The sequence below is a fragment of the Mastomys coucha genome, unplaced genomic scaffold, assembly GCF_008632895.1.
Source record: "Mastomys coucha isolate ucsf_1 unplaced genomic scaffold, UCSF_Mcou_1 pScaffold18, whole genome shotgun sequence".
Classification (NCBI taxonomy): domain Eukaryota; kingdom Metazoa; phylum Chordata; class Mammalia; order Rodentia; family Muridae; genus Mastomys; species Mastomys coucha.
The window spans coordinates 58,485,220-58,498,726 of NW_022196900.1; positions in this window are offsets into that span (position 1 = coordinate 58,485,220).

Here is a 13,507-nt window from a genome sequence, read left to right on the forward strand (position 1 = left end):
GACCTTTAACATCTGGATCTTTAACATCTAAAACATTCATATTTCTTGTAAGTCTGCTGAACCTACCAGTATGAAATGACCCTATCTGGGCACTAATTGTTCTGGCCCTAGTGCCATGATGGTCATCATTTTAAAAGTAGAAATTATAATTTGGGGGGTTGGAGAGATGGCTCAGTGGTTAAGAACAGTATTGCCCTTCTAAAGAGCCCGGGTTCAATTTTCAGCATTCACATGGCAGCTCACACATGTCTGTAACTCCAGTTCCAGGAGATCTGATACCTCTCCATCCTCTGGGGACACCAGGAATGCTCTCAGGGCACTTAGGTTAATGCAGCCAAAGCGCTCCTAAATAAAGTGAATTTAAAAATTGTTTTTAAAGCATAACTTGTAATATAAACACAGATTTTATTCAAATAAACTAATTTATTTACAGGGAAAAATTATTCCAGGGCATGAAAGTCAAATGCCAACAAAGGAATGACCTTAGCTATGAAAAAACAGAGAAAGAAATCAGGTCTGTTCTGGTAAATCAGGGACATCAAGTTGCTAGGCATGACGTGTGCTCTTTCCCTCAGGACATAGGTCACTGTCCGTGTTTGCCAAGGCAGCGAGGCGGTTCGGCGTTCCCTCCCGTGGGTCCCAGCCCCCGGCCCCGCCCTCACGCCACCCGGGACCTCGGCGCCCCTCCTCCCGGCCGGTCAGAGGGCTGCGGTCGCCCCACCCCGGCGCCTAGGGGCTTCCCAGCCTTCCTTGGTTCTCATCCACTCCCAAGGCATCCAAGGCACTGGATCAGCCAGACCCTGAGAAAGCTGCTCTGATGTGTCTTAGGAAATGTATTAAAACGCTGTGCTCCTCTCTTATCAGGTGCATCATTTCTCCCTGAGAACAGTAGTGGGAAAGCAGTTGTTTGCTTACTGGTTACAATTGTCTTAATGTACGAATGATTCTGATCAGAGATCTAAGGGCTGGGAAAATAACAGTTTTGTATGAATAATAAATGAATTCTTCAGCTGGCTGTAGATGTTTTCTCTGTTTTTAGAAAAAAAAATCTGGAGACTGGGGTACATGGAAGACACAGACAGACAGACAGACACACAGACACACAGACACACACACACACACACACACACACACACACACACACACACAGCCATTCTTCTGAAACTCTACCTGCCAGAAAGGAGAACTGCTAAGATTTTGAGATTCAGCTTTCCAAATATTATATACATGTTCTAGTTTTGTTTAGAAATTCCACACAAGGGGGCTAGCGAGATGGCTCAGTGGGTAAGAGCACCGACTGCTCTTCCGAAGGTCCTAAGTTCAAATCCCAGCAACCACGTGGTGGCTCACAACCACCCGTAATGAGATCTGACGCTTCTTCTGGTGTGTCTGAGGACAGCTACAATGTACTTTAAGTATAATAATAAATAAATCTTTAAAAAAAAAAAAAAGAAATTCCACACAAACCTGTTTTATAACCTGGTACTTATAGGCATATTTCTGTGTCAACGAGTGAGACACTAAAATGTCCTGTTATAACTGTTACACATTATTTTATAAATTTATCTAGCTTGTTTCTAACTTTTGTCATTTATAAACATTAAAATGATTAAAACTATTGGAGGTCTTTTGTTCTTTCTAAAGATAAACTGAGAAGTAGAATTGTCAGGCATATTGTTAAGAGTCTTTGGTGGCAACCACCTGATACCTGTTGTAATGATTTCTGGGAGAAAACATGAAATTTACTGACTTACATTTCAAAACCTTATTTATAACTTTTGGTGTATTTGTTTATTTTTCAAATCAGACATGAATATGCTCAAAGAAAATGATAGAAATTTGTGTTTTTTTCAAAGTCTCAGATACACACACACACACACATGCACACACACACATGCATACACACACACACACACACACACACACACACACACACACACGACTCAGACCTTCTTAAGCAATGAAGTGGGAGGGAGACATCAGTCTCAGGCCAGTCCCTCTGGGCAGCAATCTCCTCTCTCATAAGCGGCACTGGCTCTCAGATTCCTGTTTCTCAGCTTCCCCAGTCGCTGAGCTCAGTGAAAATAGGAGGCTCTACCGGGATTCCCGATTCCTGAGTCATGGTAGAGAACTCTCTAGGCAGGTGAAACAGGGTGATCATGGGGCTCACATGTTGTTTTCTTTGCCTAGAGATCAGTGACCACTCACTGCTTCATGATCAGGGTCAGAGGCTCATTGGTTCTCATCTTTCATCTAGGTTTTTGTTTGTTTGTTTTTTGAGACAGGGTTTCTCTGCCTAGTCCTGGCTGTCCTGGAACTCACTCTGTAGACCAGGCTAGCCTCGAACTCAGAAATCCGCCTGCCTCTGCTTCCCAAGTGCTGGATTAAAAGCGTGTGCCACCACTGCCCGGCCTGTCTAGTTTTAAAATTATTCCTGTGGACACCTAAAACTGGTCCCTGTCATTGTACCTTCGAGTCAAGTCTCTAGCTCAACAATAAGACGGAACCTGGAGGTCATGTGCCAGGCACCTGGGATCTCAGCCTCCGTGGAGCTGCGCATGATCAGATTACAGAAAGGTCAGCAACAGATCTGGCCACAGCGCTGGCAGGATCCAGGGTAGAAACAATAATACCCGTCATCGACATTTCAGAGACTGGCTCCTTTCCCAGTATGTTTCTTCAGTGATTTTTTTTCTTTTTCTTGAGAAGTTCGCACATTCATGTGATGTATTTTGTTCAAATCCACATACCCCTTATTCCCTCCCCTCCAATTTCTCTCCTAACTCCCCTCCCACTATTCCTTCCCAACTTCATGCACGTGGGTGAAGGGCAACTTACTGGAGCACGGTCATCCCCTCCGGAAGCTGCAACCCTGAAACCCACACCTCCACAGCAGACATCAACTACCAAAGCTACCTAGACTTGGGCAGGATTTCAAGGGCCTGGTTCATCCATGCTGGATTTTTCAGCTGGCTTGATCTTGGGTTTGTTTGAGTATGTATTGATGCTGGGGATTGAACTCAAGGGCCTCACACATGCTGGATCAGTGCTTTGTCACAGCTCGATACCCCCAGCCTGTGACTTTCTTTCCTCAGCTTCAACCTGAAGAATGTTTAGAAAGAAACTCTATGCCCCTCAACTGCCCAAACACCCGTATCAAACCGCTGTGACTAGCGGGGAGTCGGGAGGCTGAACTGACATCTGGGATCTCTAGTGAGAAAGGGCCACAGGGGAATTGTCCACGGGGCAGCCATCCCAGCTGTGTCTCCCAAGGAGCCAGTTTCTGACACGTCAAAAGCTACTTCAAAATAATTTCGAACTTGACCGTGTTCACCAATGGTTAGTGTCGAGTCAGTCTTGTCTAGTTACGGAGTATGAAGAAGCTAATGTAGACATGAACTTGATGTTTGAAGGAGTGTGGCAGAGAAAAGCAGTATATCATTGCAGGAAGCCTAAGACCCTCCACAGGACTGAGAGAGAGAGAGTTCTTCAGGTTAGCTTAGCCAAAGCTGTAAAAATCCAGGCCAGTACATTTGAAAACACTTAGGCTAACTGTGTCAGGCAGGAAGAGAAAGCCGGCATTCTGGAGTCATCTGTGATTGACATCCACTTTTCAAGCTTTCCCACCAGCGAGGTCTCAAGCACCATCCACCTGCCTTTTGAGCAGTGTTCGAGTCTGACCACTTCCCTGAACTCTACTGACTTCTTGCCCAGGGCTTGGCCATCTCTTGCTGGGCTTGTGTCCAAATCTTCTGGCGTCCATCCCAGCGTTGATTTCTGTAACAGGTGTTATGTTTGCTGTCCTGAAACTATTTTTGATCCTTGTGTCAATTCTGCCAATGTTCATTTGTGGAATGCCCTTTCCTAATTTCAGTCACGGGTTATACTCAGTTCCAGAAGTGGGTCCTGGGGAGACTTGTCTTCACTGGGCTCATTGAATTGTCAATTTGCCAACTCATTGGGTGAATTGACCTTGACCTTATTAATCATTTTAGACTAATTAGACACAAAAAAATATATGTTGGGGGCTTCTGAGAAGACAGATTATTTTTTTTTAAAGATTTATTTATTTATTATATGTAAGTACACTGTAGCTGTCTTCAGACGCACGGGCGTCAGATCTCATTATGGGTGGTTGTGAGCCACCATGTGGTTGCTGGGATTTGAACTCATGACCTTCCGAAGAGCAGTCAGTGCTCTTCCCCGCTGAACCATCTCACCAGCCCGAGAAAACAGATTCTTGTTCCAAAAAGATGTCTTTCTCCTCTTGTGTAACATGTACAGAGAAAAGCAGAAAGTATGGGTGGCCATCCTCTGAGCCAGCTTTAAGGACAACAGAAAAATCAAAGAAAAGGAACCAAGAGAAATTATAGCAAGTTCATTCTACCTCTGAACTCAGTTATATCAGACAGAAAGAGAGTAAAGGAGAGAGAGAAATGAAACAAATCTGAGGATCTTTTTTTTTTTGTTTTCAAGACAGGGTTTCTCTGTATAACTCCGGCTGTTCTGTAACTCATGGCGCACGCCTTTAATCCCAGCCTTTGGGAGGCAGGCCGACTTCTGAGACCAGCCTGGTCTACAGAGTGAATTGTAGGATCTGAAGTTGAGTTGTAACTGTGATCAGGCTAAGAGAAATGTGAAGGCTGAGAACCCAAGAATTGTGACTGTAAAGTCAATTTTGGACTGTATTTTTCTTTCTTTGTGCGATCTGTAAGCTCCAGATCTATACCCTGGCACTGTTTATTGTTTTGCATTTTGTATTAATTCAGTAAGAGCTTACTAATTACGTTCATCTTTCCATTGCTATCGATGTGTGAGATAGGATGGATCAAGTACAGCCTCTGAAGGGATTTTATAGTCTAGTTAGAGAGACAGGTGTGAAAACAAATTGCTTATGACACCGACGCTGTGACACGTGCTGGAGCCAGAAAACAGTGCCCAAGGCTTGCTTCGGCTTGCTTCGGCTTGCTTCAGACAGCATGAGTACTAAACAGGAGTCTCAGTTGCAAGGGACAGAACCCCAATTTCAGACAGTCTGTAAGGAAAATGGAATTAAGAATTCCATGGCAAAGCCCACTGGTAGGCTCCAGCTGATTTTAGTATTTCTTTCCAGCTTGATTTCTTCTCCTTGAATTTCATTTTCTTCTTCAAAAGCCAGTCTAAAATGAATTTAGTGGTGCGCCAAAGCCACTTTGAAGTCACTCAAAGTCAGTACCTTGAATAGTAGACTCGGTTTTCTCAGCTCTTGGCTCCAAGTCCAGCCTCCTTGTGTGAATTGTCTTGGTGCTCTGTGACCTCCCCGAGGGCAGCCTGCATCTGAAGACTGATGAAAGTGGGTACAAGGGCCTGGACTCTTGTCTTGATGTTTGAAGAGATATCCAAGATTTAGGGTCACCTATGGAATAAGTTGAGGGGTTCAAGGATCTAGAGAGTCTGTCTCTTAGTAGAAGTTATATGGAAACGATGATCGAATTCACCTCCCCCTCTGTAGCCTCCCTCTCAGTGCCTCCACCACGTGTTAGATGAGATAAAAACCAAAGACATTTCCAAACAGTGAAAGGCCAGGTGATTCGCACTGTGCCCTGAGACCCCTTTCGGGGTCCCACATCTGAGGAGTTAGCAGTAAAGCTACTGACACCAGTTCCAGCCACCTGAGAGGAGTCAACCTTAACTGAAGAATTTCCTCTTTAAGTCTGGGCTATAAGAAAGCCTGTAGGACATTTTCTTAATTAGTGTTTGTTTCGGGAGGGCCCAGCCCATTGTGGGTTGCGGTCCTGAGCACTGTGGTTCTGGGGTCTATAAGAAAGCAGGTTGAGCAAGTCATGAGGGGCCCACAAGTACCAGTGCTCCCTTATGGCCTCTGGACCAGTTCCTGCTTCCAGGTTCTGGCCTAGGTTGAGTTCTTAGCCTAGCTTCCCTTGATGGACTGTGATTCAGGATAGAGAAGCCAAATTAGCCCATTCCTTTGCTCACGGTGTTTCATTACATCCTTTTTGTTTGTAAATTATCACAGAGCTGTATAATATAGAGAAAAGTGGTGAGAAGAGTCAGCCAGATCTAAAGTTATTATAAAGAAATCTGATGACGAGAAAGACTAGAAATTATTGTCTATTAAACATAAAACAGTTTGGTTTGATGTCACATAGCTATAATTCTAAAACTTGTGAGTTGAACTAGGATGAAAGAGGATGAGTCTGATGCCAGCCTGGGCTATGTAGCAAGTCCAAGGGCAACCTGAGCTACATAGTGAGAACCTGTCTCAAAACACCAAGGACTGGACATGTAGCTTGGTGATAGAAAATTTGCTCAGCATGTGTGTGAGGCCCTGCGTCTGAATTCAAACACTGCACACACACACACACACATGCACATGAACACGGACACACAGGGAATTCATTTATTTATGACAGAAGGATGAAACAATTGAAATTCTAGGTTCCAGCTAAAAATGGTGTCAGATCTATTTTATTAGCTTTTAACAATATTAAGTTTAAAATACAGAGCTTTTGACAGAACAGAGACCTCTACATGTGAATTTATTACTGTGGATGTTAAGTCTTATTTGAATATAGGCTAACTCATTCCATAATTCCTGCGGAAGTAGGTCTACCCCATTTTTTTTTTAAAATGTTCTAACATAGAAGGAACTGAAAATCAAATATCAAGTTACTATCGCCATCTACTGGCTACTGGATGAAATAGGTTTGATGCATTAGGTTTTTTGATGCCAGCTTGCTGTTTCCAGTAAAGGAACTAAGCACGACTTCAGGGGAAGCTTGATCCACCGAAACAGAGCCCTGTGCTTCATAATTAAGGAGGGTGTCATTAATACACCAGTCCCAATTTATAACAAGCACAGTCATGCTTGGGAATGGCTTGAAAGAAAAACTAGAAAACCAATTGGCTTCTATCCTTTCATGGCTTGTGTATCTTTGGCTGCTTTCTGTCCCCCCTCATCATCCGACATTGTCCATGTTTGCTTCTCCCTCATAAATGTTCTACTGTACTTCTGTGTACAACAGCAGCATACACCCACCCACACTATACACTACACCCACACTACACCCACCCACACACCCACACACATACACAGCAGCGTACACCCACCCACACTATACACTACACCCACACTACACCCACCCACACTATACACTACACCCACACTACACCTACCCACACACCCACACACACACACTATAGGCTAGGATCTATGTAGGAAGACCAGGTGACTTTTACCTCAATTGATATTATACAATCTAACTCCAACCATTTTTTCCTGCAAATGTTTTTCTTTTTCTTTTTTTTTTTAAAGATTTATTTATTTATTATTTGTAAATACACTGTAGCTGTCTTTAGACACCCCAGAAGAGGGCATCAGATCTCATTACAGATGGTTGTGAGCCACCAAGTGGTTGCTGGGATTTGAACTCAGGACCTTTGGAAGAGCAGTCAGTGCTCTTACCCATTGAGCCATCTCTCCAGCCCCCGCCCCCCAATTTTTTCCTAAATGTTACATTATTTTAAAATTTGTATTAGATTTATTCAATTATTTCATGTGTGTGTTTCGCTTGTATGCACATTATGTATACTACTTGCACGCCCGGTGCCCGCAGTGGTCAGAAGGGGATGCCTCAGGACTGGAACAACAGCGATGAGTGAACCGTCTTGTGGGCACTAGGAATCAGACCCAGGGCCTCTGGAAGAGCAGCATGTGCTTTAATTGTTGAGCCGTCATCTCTCCAGTCCCGAAACCCTTTCAATCCTTCTTGTTTGCTTGCTTCTGTTTTTGTTTTGAGGGTCTCACTATAGAGGTTTGCCTGGCCTGGAGTTCACTGTGTGGATCTAACTGACCTCAATCATTCACTGATCTGCCTGTTTCCTTATCTGCTGAGACTAAAGGTGTGTGCCACCATGCCTGGATCGTTTCTCTTTAGAGATGAATAATGTTCTATTTTATAACTGTAGCAGGTTTTCATTATCCAGTTGTCTGATGCTGGACATTTAGTTCCTTCTACTGCCTTGCCATAGTGAACAGAGCAGTAATAAACACCGATGTGTAAATGTCTCTGGGCCATTACCCAGGAGTGGGATATCTGAGTCACATGGTAGTTGTCCTTTTAATTTTCAGAGGACCCTCCATACTGATTTCCTTAGTGGCCGTATTAATTTGCCCCATCAGTAGTGACTACGTTTCCTCTTTCCTCATGTCCTCTTTGACATCGCTTGTCAGATTTCTTGATGACAGCCATCCTGACTTAAGGTGAGGTGATATCACAAAGTAGTTTTTTTTGTTTTGTTTTGTTTTGGTTTGGTTTGGTTTTGGTTTTGGTTTTCAAGACAGGGTTTCTCTGTGTAGCCCTGGCTGTCCTGGAACTCACTCTGTAGACCAGGCTGGCCTCAAACTCAGAAATCTGCTTGCCTCTTCCTCCCAAGTGCTGGGGTTAAAGGCGTGTGCCACCACTGCCCGACCACACAGTAGTTTTAATTTTCATTTCTCCACTGAGAAGTGATTTTGAACTTTAGAAAGATAGTTATTTGATATTTATGTTTCTTCTTATGGGGACTGCATTTAGTCCATTAGTCCACTCGTTGATTGGCAGTTTTATTTCCTTGGCATTTAATGTCTGCAACTGTTTTTACATACTATTTTGTGCTCATTGGTTTATGATGAAATAGAATATGTTAGAAAAGACCAATGATTAGATTCTGTTTTATTGTTTCTATTTAGTGATTTACTTAAAGCACTGTTTGGACTGAATATCTGCCAAGCACAACTTCACTTGCTACCTGTAACAGAATGACCTGGAAAAACAACAGAAACAATGGGTCATTGCCCTTAACACCTTGCTGACTGTCACGTATGCTTCTGTAAAATTCTGCTTGCTGGCCCCGCTCACCTTGTGGTTTTTTAAAGTATAAAAATGAGAATTTGAACTGGACGCAGGATCAAAGTGTCTCAGGAGCTTTCCTGGCCTCGGTCCACCCTGACTCTCCTCTCTCTCTCTGCCTTCCCACTGGTGTGGGAGTGCTTACTCCAGAACAACTCCTACACAGTGTCTTTAATGATTAGCCAGGTGGAGGCTAAAACTCAGATGGCTGCAACAGCAGTCCTGCGGCAATCCTTTTCTTGCTCCTGTCTCCCCAGACTCTGAATAGAAGTCTTCTGGTCCATTCTGGGTGATTCTGAGTGGTGCCTTGTGGGTATCCAAGTCCATGACGTGCAGCCATACCATAGAGAAGAGAACACTGTCAGAAGAATGTCTCCCGTTTCTGCACTGGAAGGAATCCCAGCAGCTCGTCCAGAAAGAGCATGACGCCTTGCACAGAGAGCCACCCTGAATACTTTGGTGTTTGGGTAATCTGAAGCACAGATTAGGATTTATAGCCCTATTGGCGATTTTTCTGGGAAGGAGTCTCCATCAAGTAGCACACATTCCTGACCAATGCTGACTCTACTGCAGACTCTTGCTTCAGCCACCAAAGTGAGCCTTTAGCAAAAGAAATCTTAAAGTGCTACTGTACTGGTGGGTTCTGGATGTGGCCCTGGTGTGAACAAATTCCTAGGACTGATCCCAGGGCCACATGAACTGAGTGTGGTGCTGCATGCCTGTAGTCACAATCTCAGGAAGTAGAGGCAGGAGGATCAGAAGTTCTGTCTTAAAAAAAAATATGGATTGCAAACTCAGTATTAAAACCAAACTGATGGTTGAGTTCAACATAGTTCCGCTGTGCAGTGGTGGCACACACCTTTGATCCCAGCACTTGGGAGGCAGAGGCAGGCGGATTTCTGAGTTCGAGGCCAGCCTGGTCTACAGAGTGAGTTCCAGGACAGCCAGGGCTACACAGAGAAACCCTGTCTGGAAAAACCACACACACACACACACACACACACACACACACACACAAAACCCAACAAACAAACAAACAAAAACATCCAACCACACACAATTGGACAAAATTTAACTTGCCCCTAGAAATTCCTGAAATAACAGGTTAGCTTAGGGGGCTACTCTATTTTTGAAGATTTAAAATCTCACATTATGTGCACGTAAGGTGCTATTCTTGACATCCTTAATTTTAAGCATCTTTTGCTAGTGTGTGTATGTTCATTGATGTGAACACTGTCATGATGATTCTTGGCCTCCAATTATCTCAGCCTTTCCTAGCTGAAATGCATGTATTCAAAGGTTAATTTTAGGGGCTCGGGGAGATGGCTAAGTGGTTCACAACTGTCTGTAGGCACTCACACTCAAGTGGTGCACAGACATGCATGCAGACAAAGCACCCACATACGTAAAATAAAAATAGATAAATTTTTTTTTTTTTGAACTCATGCTGTAGACCAGGCTGGCTAAGCTCAGTTATGGCTGCCTCTGCCTCCTAAGTGCTGGGATTAAAGGCGTGCAGTACCACCACCTGGCATGAATAAATCTTTTTTTTTTTAAGTTAATTTTTTTTTCTGAGACAGGGTTTCTCTAAGTAAAAGCCCTGGCTATCCTGGAACTCAATTTATAGACCAGGTTGGCCTTGAACTCACAGAGATCCACCTCCCTCTGCCTCCCGAGTGCTGGAATTAAAGGTATGTGCCACCACATCCTGCTAAAAAGTTAATTTTTAAACTTGGGACCGAAGGGAAAAAGGGTAGGGGATCACTTTAAAATTCAATGGCAAAATATATTTTTAGTCCATGAAAATTAAAATAACTCAAATAAAATTAAAATTTAGTATTAAAATTTTTACATAACTTTTAAAAAACATTTTAGAAAGATCAGACAGTGTTCAATGTTTATTTTACTTTTACTTTGGTTTTGTAATGGGAATGTAGAGTTATCACATATGCAAGGCAAGCGTTAAACTGCCAGCCTGTTACTGTGGCTAACGTTCAAAGCCTGTCTTATTGGCCATGTAAAGAACTGGTGTCTTACTGCATAACTTATTACACACAAATCTCTAGACCTATGTATATGTACTATTTATTATCGTAAGTATCTCAGCCACACTGGGGTTATGCATTCTGAATAGCAAACTTCCTCAATTCTTTGTGGCTTGGAAAAACATTATTCATTTCATAACTTTTTATTGGAATCTGCGCATGGCCTCTGCTTCATGGTCTTTAGCAAGGCTAAGCCAAAGTCTAGACCAAGGCCTGTGCTCTCCTCTGAAGGTATGGGCTTGGGAAGACTCGTGTCTCCGTACTCTCCAAGTGTTCACAGGATCTAGTTCCTTGGGGAGGCTCGACTGAGAGTTTTAGTTCCTCCTTGGCTATTGGCCATGCTCACCCTCGGTTCACTGCTACAGGGTTTCTCCAACGATAGCAACTTGTTCATGGAAGCATGTGACCCACGAAGCTCCTAGAATTGGTCAACAAGACAGAAGTCACAGATTTATGCAGCCTGGTCACAGGCATAGCTACCAGTACTTTTTTTTTTTTTTTTTTTACATTTTAGTAGTTGGACACTGTCCACGAGGCCTAAGTCACGTTCAAGGGGAGGTGATTGCACAATGGAGTAAACGCAAGGAAGCCAGTGTCTGGAACAGCCCGTTCTGAAGCCGGCTCACCGTAGTCAGCATATCCATCTGTGTAAGCATGCCAGTTCATGAATACCTTCGAATCACAGATGGGAACACAAACTGATCGAGAAAATAGCCTCTTGGCTCTAAGAAACGATCTTAATTTTCGTCTACCTGCTTTTGCTTCTCGTGGCAACTTAAAGCCTATTTCCATGTTATTATAAGCTATTTATAAACATTATTTTTAAAACATTCATGGTACTTTTTATTACTTTACACTAATTTCCAAGGAAAGTCAGATACCTCCTGAAGAATCTTTAGGGCTTTAAATATATTATCACACTGTCTACAGGGAGGAATAGTTTGACGTCTTGCCTTCTCACATGTAGCCCTTTTATTTCTCTCTCTTGCTGTATTAGTCTGGTGAAGAATTGAAGCCCTGAAGAGTGGGGAGAGTGGACACCCTTGTCTCACTCCTGATTTTAGAAGAAGCACTTAGAAGCACATTTCCTGGTTGGTATTTGGTTGGCAATACATTTGTTGTAAATAAACTACTATGTTGAGGTTTGTTCCTTTCTTTTTTTTTCTTTCTTTCCTTGAATGTATACATAAATATATATCTCCATGTTCACTTATGGGTGGATGCATGTGTATGAGTGTACATGCCCATGTGTGTGGAGACTTGAAATTGAAATCTAGTGTCTTCTCTGCATTTTATTTCTTTTGGCAAGGACCTTCACTGAACCCAGAGCTTTCCAGTATGACTAGTCTAGCTAGCCAGCATGCCCTGGGCATCCTCGTGAATGTCAGGATGTGACAGCCACACCTTGCTGGCTTTCCCCACTACAGAGCCAAACTCCAGCCTCCATGCTAGCATTTGATTCACTGAGCCATCTCCTCAGCCCTAATTTTAGTTTCTTGATGGCTTTTATCATGAAAACTTTACTGAAATTTGTTAAAGGCCTTTTCTCATTGATTGAGATGGTCGTGTGACTTATCCTTGGTTCTGCTTTGCATGTGATAAGCAGTCCTGGATCCCTGGAATAAAAGCAACTTAACCATGGTGTATGATTCTTCACTGTATTATTGAACTTACTTTGTGTTCTGTTGAAGATTTACATTCATTAGGAAAATTAATCTCTATTTTTTTTTTTTGTCTGTGGTTTTGGTATCAAGGAAATTTTGGCTTCACAGAAATAGTTTAGAAGCATTTCTTCCCTTTCCATTTTCTAGAATAGCTTGATGGGCATTGGTGGTAGATCTTTAAAGGTACAGTAGAGAACAACAGTAAATGTATCTGAACTTGGGCTGTCCGCACAGATCAGCAGGAAAAGATGCTTGCTGCCAAACCTGAAAACCTAAGCCTGTCTCAGAACCACATGGCTGCAAGTCCAACTGTGACTTTTACACACACACTGTGGCATGACCATGACTATGAATGTAAGCGCACACACACACACACACATACACACACACACACACACTCAGACACACACACACACACTAAAATAAATTTAAAGCAACAATATTTAAAAATCTATCTAACCCTACAGTTTTGTTTATGGGATTTTTGTTTCACTCTTATTAAAGACCTAGGCCCCTTTTCTTTACCTTTATGGTTTTTTTTTGTCTTTCATTTTTTTCAGTTTAAGTTTACTCATCTTCTAATATAACCAAACTTTCTTTTCATAAATATTTTACCTCTTTTGCCCTTACTTTTATTTATTTCAACCCTGATTTTTTTTTTTGTTTGTTTGTTTTTTTTTTGTTTTTTTGAGACAGGGTTTTTCTGGGTAGCCCTGGCTGTCCTGGAACTCACTCTGTAGAGTAGGCTGGCCTCGAACTCAGAAATCCACCTGCCTCTGCCTCCCAAGTGCTGGGATTAAAGGTGTGAGCCACTACCACCCGGCCAACCCTGATGTTTTTAAAAATTACTTTTCCCTAGTTTTGTGTGTGGCTTATTCTCATGATTCTAGAGCCTTGTGGTGCACCATGA